Source organism: Protomyctophum parallelum, assembly GCF_964188405.1.
Source record: "Protomyctophum parallelum genome assembly, chromosome: 23".
Lineage (NCBI taxonomy): Eukaryota > Metazoa > Chordata > Actinopteri > Myctophiformes > Myctophidae > Protomyctophum > Protomyctophum parallelum.
In genome coordinates, this window is record NC_139715.1 from 33,519,914 (window position 1) to 33,533,323 (window position 13,410).

The 13,410-nt window shown below is 39.2% G+C and overlaps 1 protein-coding gene across 2 annotated transcripts in view; it reads left to right on the forward strand.

Annotated features, from left to right (window-relative positions):
• orc4 (origin recognition complex, subunit 4) overlaps positions 1–13,410 on the forward strand; it is a gene marked incomplete at its 3' end in the record, with an annotated part of 35,119 nt that overhangs the window by 17,435 nt on the left and 4,274 nt on the right. The window lies entirely within an intron of this gene.

Genomic DNA, 13,410 nt, shown 5'->3' on the forward strand with positions numbered 1-13,410 from the left:
AATGCTTCAATAATTTCCTTGTTTTACGAATCAAACATGCTTTTTATAGGGTTTTATTAGTTCATTCCTTAAACATAAACACATATAACATTCACACGTTTGTTCAAACTTCCCCAATGCAGACTGACAAATAGTACCCTGGAACTTGTGCATTTGGCACGGCCTTAAAGTCTAATGCCTAACCTACTCTCATTTGGTGAAGTGTGGTTAATATTGAACATATTAGTTTGTGTGTGGCGTGTGCCACTTCCAACTATGTGGTACTTCCACCTATGTGGTTTTAAATCTACCATTCAAGATTATTGATTTGGAGACAAGAACACATATAAACATTTGGTTACAATCTAATTATCATTACACATTTATAACATATTTATGGAATAATGCACATATCATATGATTATATTTACCGCTGGCCTCATGCTGATCTCTATCTTGTCACGGTGGTGTGGTGTAGAATCTAACTTCAACTTTCCATCAACAGTGTACATAGACCAAAGAGAATGCCTTTGCAGCCAATCAAATGACAGGGTCAGTTTTTCTGCCCCCGTCCTTTAGCCAATGAGAAGCCACAGACATCTTTGCCTGTGGATTCTGACATCAGCCCCTCGCAACAGCCCCACCACTTCCGGTCATGCGAGCTGTTGCTTACCTAGATCAAATGTCTAGATTAACTGTAAGATCATTACATTCTTCTATTATCTAGGCTTTACTAACCCAGTATAATAATGGTTACATTTAGAACACATTTTACAATGAAAGGAAGAATTACCAGATTATGGCATCTCCCTCCTACACATTTGCTCAGTGACTCAGAGGTCTCTCCTGCCAACCTGTGGCCAGGTCATAAATCCCTTTGTTTTCACAATCAAGATTAGATCACAACCCCCTACCATGGTGGCTGCTTCCTTGGAATGCGCTGTGAGAGCCTGCAGTTCTTACTTGCAGTCTCATCAGGGTGAAAATAGCTGATCAACAATTATGACCTACTCTATATTTACCACACTTCTGATAACACATCCTCGCACATCCATATATAACACAACACCCCCTACGCAGATATGAAAAATTGATATGGTTTTGATCAACTTTCCATATCTGAGCGATTTTTTCTATTCGGGCGTTTAACATGGTTTTAAGTTATAACGTTTCTACAACTTTTAAAACACACTAAATAACACAACACATCAACTCATTAGAAATCAATGCTACTTAATGTTTGTAATAATGTGTGATGGCTGGAAGTGAACTATATTTGGTTAGTTCCTCCTCTTATAACACTCCTCCACTTTTTGGGAGAAGCAGAGTGCCATGTCAGTTAGAGTGCCATGGCACTCATTTCACCTTCTGTCCGTTTTTATGGCTTCCTGCCTGGACAAAAGGTTAATTCTTTATCTACACAACCTCCTTTAAATTGGTCAAGCTGGTAAACAGTTATTTTCACAAGAGCCGCGTCTGTTAATTCTTATCTTTAACACATGCGGTTCTTGTTCACCCCCATCTGTCTGTTCACAGAATGTGGACATTGGATAAACACAGTTTACACAAATGCAGTTTATTACCTAACTAATCACAAACTTTTTGGCTTTGTTACTTTGTTAGGGAATTCCAAATTGTAATTGAACAAATAACCTATTTTGTATTTCAATCAACTTGGTTTCTTTAACCTTTTGGATTTTTTAACTTTAAAAACAACCCAATTGAAAATTGCAAGTTTGCAACATTTTCACCACACTATGTGTTTTCCACACATGTGGTTGTTTGTGCGTGTGTGTGTGTGCCTGTGTGTGCGCGCGCGCGCGCTCAAGCACCACCTCTTCACATGTGCACTAAACTTCTCTCCCCTCATTGAAGAGAAGTAAATCATTATTCAACATCCTTCAACACAATTACACACCACATTTTTAATGCACAGTTCAGTCACACATTTGTCCGTGTGAGTGTGTGTGTGTGTGTGTGCTGATTGCAGATTGTGACACCTGATTGTCACTGCATCCCCACTTCCCGCTGTGTGCAGAACAATGGGGGGGGGGGGAGAGCAAATCACTTGCTCTCCTCTTTGGCTGCGTCAGCCCCTGATCTCGCTGACTCAGAACTGGCAAAAACGTTTTTCCATTTCCATTTTACTTTGTTTATACCAGGGTTGTGAGCTGATCGACAGGCTTTGCAATGACAAACAAGCCCACAGGCGCATACCTGTGTTGGCACCGTGGTCAGCTTCTTTGTCTGTGGCCCAGACGCTGCCACCCCTGGTTTGTGAGGTGATTTACCCCCTACGGTGGTGAATCCCCGGGTTCCATCATCACACTCGTTCAAGACCGGTTTGGCCTCTTTCCCCTTGGGCCCACCCCCTACGATGGTCAATCCCCGGGCTGTGAGTGTGTGTGTTTTGGATGTCTGCTCTTCTCCCACCGCCTGAACGCGTCGACTGGCACCGGTAATGCCCATCGAACCGCTTAGCGTCTTCGTGATGAGGTGCTTTGACTCCTTGGCCCCGCCTTCGATCTCCATCGCAGGCACGGCGTTGATGGGCAAGGTGGTGTCAGTTGGATCTGACCCCCCCGCTCCTGTTGAAGAAGTGATGTGATGCTCCAGGGTCTCGATCCCTGGCCAGCTTCTCACCTCTGCTCCTTTTGACAACTGCACTGTGGCGGTTGTCTCCCCTGTGTCGTCCACAGGAAGTCCCACGCCAGCGACGTCCGTCACTGGCTGGACTTTGATGGACGAGCAAGTGACTTCCTCCAGGTTCTGGACCCCTGGCAGGCTCACCGGTCCCGTCGTTGTAGTCAGCTGCGCTGTCTCTTCTGCGATGTCCACAGGCAGTCCCACGCCAGCGATGCTTGTCGCCGACGTGGGTACGATGAACGACTGCTCTGCTGCTTCCGCTGCTGCCGCCGTCCCTTCTGTGTTGCCCACAGGAACTTGCCCCTCGCCAGCGGCGTCCGCCTCTGGCATGGCTTTGATCCCCAGCTCTCCCGCTGGGCCCGTGGATTTGCCCACGGTGGAGGGCTCCGTGGTGACAGGCTGCATCGGTGGCCCGTCTTCCCGCCCCTCTGGCGTCCACGTGGCTTCCCGCCCCTCTGGCGTCCACGTGGCTTCCGGAATGTCACATCCGGTCATCTCCCTCACTTCTCCTCTGGGATAGAGAAGGATCATGGTTTCCAGCCTCGGCCGGCTTTCCCTGCATTCTGCAGGCTTATCACAGGGGCCTATCTGGCTCCCTGCTGTGTTCCTAACACTTCTCAACTCTAGAGCTTCCATTATTTTTTCGAAGCTAAATACAGAGCATATTTTTAAACAAGATACTAAGTCCTGCTTCTCTTTTTCAACAATATCAAACCTGCCCACGCTTTCTAATCTTTTGATATAGAATGCGGAGAGATCTTTCATGTCTCCTCTTTCAATTTGCAGTTCAATTACCTGATCTGGAATACTGCTTAATGAGCCCCATTTGAGGCTCTCTCCCAAACTAAGCGCCATATTACAGCAATGAAGTTTGGACTCTTTGCAGCTATCCTGTAGCTGCTTAAGCCAATTTTCTGTAAAAGCCATCTTACCCCCTCCTCCCCCACTGTCAACACTTTGTTAATAGGGTTAGTAGACAGAGGTTAGTGGTTAATTGACTTCACAACTCATTCACACAATTGCAAATGGTTAGTTTTCGCCCAGTTAATAATAGTTATATTAACTTGGACTCTAGGACACTCACTGTGCCCTCTTTTTACCGGGCGTTTCACGATTCGTATTTACGTATTTCGTGACCTCCACACGGTCTTTTATCCTCCCGAGACCGAGAGAAATAAGCATGCAACTTTTCCGAGCTGTCGCGTTGGCCTTTGACAAGGCAACAGCCTCTAACGGGTCCAATGATTTTATGCCTTTTACCAGGAAGGCCGTCCTTTTGACGGGTCCACAATAAATGCCTCACTGGTTACCGTGTTAGTCGCGTTTATAGTTATGATTAACATTCACCATGCTAATTTAACATGCATAACTATTTGTATGAATTAAAAGGACCCCATAAATCCTCTAATCAATACCTTAGCTAATAAATCTTTTATTAGTAGTCTACTACCAGATGTACATTAGCCGCGGACTGTCTACTCTATAGCATTATTAAATCTCCCAGATTTTACTATAGCACTATTCCCAATAGTGGATGCTTACGGCACCAGGTTATATATTGACACGTCCTTAGATGCGATTTACCTACTTTGAAAGCACGCTTTTGCAGTGTTAAACATTATTTGATTGTAACTATTTAATTACATCACGTTTACCACGGCTTATTAAACCAGTCCCCTGTCACTCTCGTGTCAGACGAGACTTTCAAAGTCCCTTGCACTGTTTTAGTGCAGGGCACATTTACATGACAAAAGTCACTTGCGCAGTGAGAAAAGGGATTTCCTCCTCACATGCACTCAAACTGGTGCGTAGTGAGAAATAGGGGTTTCCCTCCTCCCCCACACGCAACAAACTGCTGTCCTCTGTGCTGCCTGAGCACCCAGCTAAAATAGCCTATCTTTATTGTGTTGTTCACAGATAAAAGCACTATTATTATTTTAAACGGTCGGTTCCTAATCCGGCACAATTAAAACTTTATGTTTGGTTCAAATAGTCTAATAATCAGTTTCCTCACTGACCGCCGATAGAGTCTTTGCTCTAATCGATCAAATGACTAAAATGCCAAACTTTTGTTTAAACCAGTCACTCATTTGGGGTGGCTGTGTTTAACTCCGTTTTCCATAGACCCATATCTATATGACAACGGGTTTTTTACGGTGTCGCATTTAGTTAGCCCAAATCAGACGCATTGCGCGTTTGATATGTAGACACTAACGTGCGCATCGATCGCCATGCGCTTTTACGCACGGCTCCACATTCGTCTGAATTTAACCACATCAAACAATCCACAAACAGTGTGTCGTTACCTGAACGATCTGAATTGAGGGTTGTTAGTGGGGCACGATCCAAACTATCTGTGTGCCGCGGTCTCCACTCACGGCTTTATTTGTTTAGATTGTGGTTACTTTAGTAACTTCACCGACGCTGTTTCTAGTTTAGACAGCCCTCGGCCACAACATAAACTACGGTAGCAATTTAAACTGCAATATGTCCAGTTGTTTAGACCATATTATGTCTTAAATTGCCCGGGCATAACCCGACTGTACGCTGAGCCCAGCGCACGGCACCACATTGCTCGCTCGGCGGCGAGATAATACCTCGCACGGCGGCGAGTCCAAACTGCACTAACGGTCGGTTCTTTTAACCAGACTCGATTCAAACTGTACAGCCTGATTTAAACTGGTATTGATTGGGCGCTTTAGCAGCCCCACCAAGTATAAAACTGTGCGCTTCACTAGCGCACGGCATCGGATTGAAACTGGAATATGTTTATTCTGTTTGACTGTTTCAATTCGAGTTGCTGCTGTAGCAGCGGTTTAAACTGTGCACTCCCAGTGCACAGCTACGCAACGAATTAAACTATTCGCTTTGCGGTTTAAACTATTTGAACGGTCGGCTCTTTAACCGGCCGTGATCTCGCACTGTGCGCTTTAGCTGCACTGCGATTTAAGACTGTATATTATACTGTTTTAATGTGTGCGCTCCGATAGCGCATCAAATCGCACCAGTGCACTGATTAAGTGCACGGCCGCGATTTAAAACTGTATATTTATACTGTTTTAATTTGCTAAACGGTGCGCTTTAGCAGCGCAACGATTTAGAACTGTGCACTCCCAGTACACAGCTACGTTTAAATCTGTGCGCTTTAGCTGCACTACGATTTAAAACTGTCCGGTTTTTGGTGAGATTTGCCGGGATCCGAATTCCCAAGAGATACAGCAGATAAGCTACGTTCAATACGCACAATTGATTTATTTAATGCTTCAATAATTTCCTTGTTTTACGAATCAAACATGCTTTTTATAGGGTTTTATTAGTTCATTCCTTAAACATAAACACATATAACATTCACACGTTTGTTCAAACTTCCCCAAAGCAGACTGACAAATAGTACCCTGGAACTTGTGCATTTGGCACGCCTTAAAGTCTAAAGCCTAACCTACTCTCATTTGGTGAAGTGTGGTTAATATTGAACACTTGTATATTTGTGTGGCGTGTGCCACTTAACTATGTGTGGTAGTGTGCCACTTTTAACTATGTGTGGTACTTCCACCTATGTGGTGTTCCACCCACTAAATACTATGTGGTTTTAAATCTACCATTCAAGATTATTGATTTGGAGACAAGAACACATATAAACATTTGGTTACAACCTAATTATCATTATTACACATTTATAACATATTTATGGAATAATGCACATATCATATGAATATATTTACCGCTGGCCTCATGCTGGTCTCTTTTATCTTGTCACGGTGGTGTGGTGTAGAATCTAACTCAACTTCTGGACCAAACAGTTACTTAAAGAAATGGTTTGCCTTTGCAACCAATCCGATCGCAGGGTCAGTTTTTCTGCCCCACCTTTTAGCCAATGAGAAGCCACAGACATTTTCGCCTGTGGGTTCTGACATCAGCTTGCCTCACTTGAGACAGCTTTTGCAACAGCTCCCATCACTTCCGGTCATGTGAGCTGTTGCTTATCTAGATCAAAATGCCTAGATAATATAAGAATGTAATGATCTTACAGCTAATCTAGACATTTTGATCTAGATAAGCAACAGCTCACATGACCGGAAGTGATGGGAGCTGTTGCAAAAGCTGTCTCAAGTGAGGCAAGCTGATGTCAGAACCCACAGGCGAAAATGTCTGTGGCTTCTCATTGGCTAAAAGGTGGGGCAGAAAAACTGACCCTGCGATCGGATTGGTTGCAAAGGCAAACCATTTCTTTAAGTAACTGTTTGGTCCAGAAGTTGAGTTAGATTCTACACCACACCACCGTGACAAGATAAAAGAGACCAGCATGAGGCCAGCGGTAAATATATTCATATGATATGTGCATTATTCCATAAATATGTTATAAATGTGTAATAATGATAATTAGGTTGTAACCAAATGTTTATATGTGTTCTTGTCTCCAAATCAATAATCTTGAATGGTAGATTTAAAACCACATAGTATTTAGTGGGTGGAACACCACATAGGTGGAAGTACCACACATAGTTAAAAGTGGCACACTACCACACATAGTTAAGTGGCACACGCCACACAAATATACAAGTGTTCAATATTAACCACACTTCACCAAATGAGAGTAGGTTAGGCTTTAGACTTTAAGGCGTGCCAAATGCACAAGTTCCAGGGTACTATTTGTCAGTCTGCTTTGGGGAAGTTTGAACAAACGTGTGAATGTTATATGTGTTTATGTTTAAGGAATGAACTAATAAAACCCTATAAAAAGCATGTTTGATTCGTAAAACAAGGAAATTATTGAAGCATTAAATAAATCAATTGTGCGTATTGAACGTAGCTTATCTGCTGTATCTCTTGGGAATTCGGATCCCGGCAAATCTCACCAAAAACCGGACAACCAATGTGTTTGTAAAGGTGTCTACTAACATATCTATAGTCACCAATGTGTTTGTAAAGGTGTCTACTAACATATCTATAGTCACCAATGTGTTTGTAAAGGTGTCTACTAACATATCTATAGTCACCAATGTGTTTGTAAAGGTGTCTACTAACATATCTATAGTCACCAATGTGTTTGTAAAGGTGTCTAACATATCTATAGTCACCAATGTGTTTGTAAAGGTGTCTACTAACATATCTATAGTCACCAATGTGTTTGTAAAGGTGTCTACTAACATATCTATAGTCACCTATGTGTTTGTAAAGGTGTCTACTAACATATCTATAGTCACCAATGTGTTTGTAAAGGTGTCTACTAACATATCTATAGTCACCAATGTGTTTGTAAAGGTGTCTACTAACATATCTATAGTCACCAATGTGTTTGTAAAGGTGTCTACTAACATATCTATAGTCACCAATGTGTTTGTAAAGGTGTCTACTAACATATCTATAGTCACCAATGTGTTTGTAAAGGTGTCTACTAACATATCTATAGTCACCAATGTGTTTGTAAAGGTGTCTACTAACATATCTATAGTTAGCAATGTGTGTGTAAAGGTGTCTACTAACATATCTATAGTTAGCAATGTGTTTGTAAAGGTGTCTACTAACATATCTATAGTCACCAATGTGTTTGTAAAGGTGTCTACTAACATATCTATAGTCACCAATGTGTTTGTAAAGGTGTCTACTAACATATCTATAGTCACCAATGTGTTTGTAAAGGTGTCTACTAACATATCTATAGTCACCAATGTGTTTGTAAAGGTGTCTACTAACATATCTATAGTCACCAATGTGTTTGTAAAGGTGTCTACTAACATATCTATAGTCACCAATGTGTGTGTAAAGGTGTCTACTAACATATCTATAGTCACCAATGTGTTTGTAAAGGAGTCTACTAACATATCTATAGTCACCAATGTGTTTGTAAAGGTGTCTACTAACATCTATAGTCACCAATGTGTGTGTAAAGGTGTCTACTAACATATCTATAGTCACCAATGTGTTTGTAAAGGTGTCTACTAACATATCTATAGTCACCAATGTGTTTGTAAAGGTGTCTACTAACATATCTATAGTCACCAATGTGTTTGTAAAGGAGTCTACTAACATATCTATAGTCACCAATGTGTTTGTAAAGGTGTCTACTAACATATCTATAGTCACCAATGTGTTTGTAAAGGTGTCTACTAACATATCTATAGTCACCAATGTGTTTGTAAAGGTGTCTACTAACATATCTATAGTCACCAATGTGTTTGTAAAGGTGTCTACTAACATATCTATAGTCACCAATGTGTTTGTAAAGGTGTCTACTAACATATATATAGTCACCAATGTGTGTGTAAAGGTGTCTAACATATCTATAGTCACCAATGTGTTTATAAAGGTGTCTACTAACATATCTATAGTCACCAATGTGTTTGTAAAGGTGTCTACTAACATATCTATAGTCACCAATGTGTTTGTAAAGGTGTCTACTAACATATCTATAGTCACCAATGTGTTTGTAAAGGTGTCTACTAACATATATATAGTCACCAATGTGTGTGTAAAGGTGTCTAACATATCTATAGTCACCAATGTGTTTATAAAGGTGTCTACTAACATATCTATAGTCACCAATGTGTTTGTAAAGGTGTCTACTAACATATCTATAGTCACCAATGTGTTTGTAAAGGTGTCTACTAACATATCTATAGTCACCAATGTGTTTGTAAAGGTGTCTACTAACATATCTATAGTCACCAATGTGTTTGTAAAGGTGTCTACTAACATATCTATAGTCACCAATGTGTTTGTAAAGGTGTCTACTAACATATCTATAGTCACCAATGTGTTTGTAAAGGTGTCTACTAACATATCTATAGTCACCAATGTGTTTGTAAAGGTGTCTACTAACATATCTATAGTCACCAATGTGTTTGTAAAGGTGTCTACTAACATATCTATAGTCACCAATGTGTTTGTAAAGGTGTCTACTAACATATCTATAGTCACCAATGTGTTTGTAAAGGAGTCTACTAACATATCTATAGTCACCAATGTGTGTGTAAAGGTGTCTACTAACATATCTATAGTCACCAATGTGTGTGTAAAGGTGTCTACTAACATATCTATAGTCACCAATGTGTTTGTAAAGGTGTCTACTAACATATCTATAGTCACCAATGTGTTTGTAAAGGTGTCTACTAACATATCTATAGTCACCAATGTGTTTGTAAAGGTGTCTACTAACATATCTATAGTCACCAATGTGTGTGTAAAGGTGTCTACTAACATATCTATAGTCACCAATGTGTTTGTAAAGGTGTCTACTAACATATCTATAGTCACCAATGTGTGTGTAAAGGTGTCTACTAACATATCTATAGTCACCAATGTGTGTGTAAAGGTGTCTACTAACATATCTATAGTCACCAATGTGTGTGTAAAGGTGTCTACTAACATATCTATAGTCACCAATGTGTTTGTAAAGGTGTCTACTAACATATCTATAGTCACCAATGTGTTTGTAAAGGTGTCTAACATATCTATAGTCACCAATGTGTTTGTAAAGGTGTCTACTAACATATCTATAGTCACCAATGTGTGTGTAAAGGTGTCTACTAACATATCTATAGTCACCAATGTGTTTGTAAAGGTGTCTACTAACATATCTATAGTCACCAATGTGTTTGTAAAGGTGTCTACTAACATATCTATAGTCACCAATGTGTTTGTAAAGGTGTCTAACATATCTATAGTCACCAATGTGTTTGTAAAGGTGTCTACTAACATATCTATAGTCACCAATGTGTTTGTAAAGGTGTCTACCAACATATCTATAGTCACCAATGTGTTTGTAAAGGTGTCTACTAACATATCTATAGTCACCAATGTGTTTGTAAAGGTGTCTACTAACATATCTATAGTCACCAATGTGTGTGTAAAGGTGTCTACCAACATATCTATAGTCACCAATGTGTGTGTAAAGGTGTCTACTAACATATCTATAGTCACCAATGTGTTTGTAAAGGTGTCTACTAACATATCTATAGTCACTGTGTTTGTAAAGGTGTCTACTAACATATCTATAGTCACCAATGTGTTTGTAAAGGTGTCTACTAACATATCTATAGTCACTGTGTTTGTAAAGGTGTCTACTAACATATCTATAGTCACCAATGTGTGTGTAAAGGTGTCTACTAACATATCTATAGTCACTGTGTTTGTAAAGGTGTCTACTAACATATCTATAGTCACCAATGTGTTTGTAAAGGTGTCTAACATATCTATAGTCACCAATGTGTTTGTAAAGGAGTCTACTAACATATATATAGTCACCAATGTGTTTGTAAAGGTGTCTAACATATCTATAGTCACCAATGTGTTTGTAAAGGTGTCTACTAACATATCTATAGTCACCAATGTGTTTGTAAAGGTGTCTACTAACATATCTATAGTCACCAATGTGTTTGTAAAGGTGTCTACTAACATATCTATAGTCACCAATGTGTTTGTAAAGGTGTCTACTAACATATCTATAGTCACCAATGTGTTTGTAAAGGTGTCTACTAACATATCTATAGTCACCAATGTGTTTGTAAAGGTGTCTACTAACATATCTATAGTCACCAATGTGTTTGTAAAGGTGTCTACTAACATATCTATAGTCACCAATGTGTTTGTAAAGGTGTCTACTAACATATCTATAGTCACCAATGTGTTTGTAAAGGTGTCTACTAACATATCTATAGTCACCAATGTGTGTGTAAAGGTGTCTACTAACATATCTATAGTCACCAATGTGTGTGTAAAGGTGTCTAACATATCTATAGTCACCAATGTGTTTGTAAAGGTGTCTAACATATCTATAGTCACCAATGTGTTTGTAAAGGTGTCTAACATATCTATAGTCACCAATGTGTTTGTAAAGGTGTCTACTAACATATCTATAGTCACCAATGTGTTTGTAAAGGTGTCTACTAACATATCTATAGTCACCAATTTGTGTGTAAAGGTGTCTACTAACATATCTATAGTCACCAATGTGTTTGTAAAGGTGTCTACTAACATATCTATAGTCACCAATGTGTGTGTAAAGGTGTCTACTAACATATCTATAGTCACCAATGTGTGTGTAAAGGTGTCTACTAACATATCTATAGTCACCAATGTGTTTGTAAAGGTGTCTACTAACATATCTATAGTCACCAATGTGTGTGTAAAGGTGTCTACTAACATATCTATAGTCACCAATGTGTTTGTAAAGGTGTCTACTAACATATCTATAGTCACCAATTTGTGTGTAAAGGTGTCTACTAACATATCTATAGTCACCAATGTGTGTGTAAAGGTGTCTACTAACATATCTATAGTCACCAATGTGTTTGTAAAGGTGTCTACTAACATATCTATAGTCACCAATGTGTGTGTAAAGGTGTCTACTAACATATCTATAGTCACCAATGTGTTTGTAAAGGTGTCTACTAACATATCTATAGTCACCAATGTGTTTGTAAAGGTGTCTACTAACATATCTATAGTCACCAATGTGTTTGTAAAGGTGTCTACTAACATATCTATAGTCACCAATGTGTTTGTAAAGGTGTCTACTAACATATCTATAGTCACTAATGTGTGTGTAAAGGTGTCTAACATATCTATAGTCACCAATGTGTGTGTAAAGGTGTCTACTAACATATCTATAGTCACCAATGTGTTTGTAAAGGTGTCTAACATATCTATAGTCACCAATGTGTTTGTAAAGGTGTCTACTAACATATCTATAGTCACCAATGTGTTTGTAAAGGTGTCTACTAACATATCTATAGTCACCAATGTGTTTGTAAAGGTGTCTAACATATCTATAGTCACCAATGTGTTTGTAAAGGTGTCTAACATATCTATAGTCACCAATGTGTTTGTAAAGGTGTCTACTAACATATCTATAGTCACCAATGTGTTTGTAAAGGTGTCTACTAACATATCTATAGTCACCAATGTGTTTGTAAAGGTGTCTAACATATCTATAGTCACCAATGTGTTTGTAAAGGTGTCTAACATATCTATAGTCACCAATGTGTGTGTAAAGGTGTCTACTAACATATCTATAGTCACCAATGTGTTTGTAAAGGTGTCTAACATATCTATAGTCACCAATGTGTTTGTAAAGGTGTCTAACATATCTATAGTCACCAATGTGTTTGTAAAGGTGTCTACTAACATATCTATAGTCACCAATGTGTGTGTAAAGGTGTCTACTAACATATCTATAGTCACCAATGTGTTTGTAAAGGTGTCTACTAACATATCTATAGTCACCAATGTGTTTGTAAAGGTGTCTAACATATCTATAGTCACTAATGTGTGTGTAAAGGTGTCTACTAACATATCTATAGTCACCAATGTGTGTGTAAAGGTGTCTACTAACATATCTATAGTCACCAATGTGTTTGTAAAGGTGTCTACTAACATATCTATAGTCACCAATGTGTGTGTAAAGGTGTCTACTAACATATCTATAGTCACCAATGTGTTTGTAAAGGTGTCTACTAACATATCTATAGTCACCAATGTGTTTGTAAAGGTGTCTACTAACATATCTATAGTCACCAATGTGTGTGTAAAGGTGTCTACTAACATATCTATAGTCACCAATGTGTGTGTAAAGGTGTCTACTAACATATCTATAGTCACCAATGTGTTTGTAAAGGTGTCTAACATATCTATAGTCACCAATGTGTTTGTAAAGGTGTCTACTAACATATCTATAGTCACCAATGTGTTTGTAAAGGTGTCTAACATATCTATAGTCACCAATGTGTTTGTAAAGGTGTCTACTAACATATCTATAGTCACCAATGTGTTTGTAAAGGTGTCTAC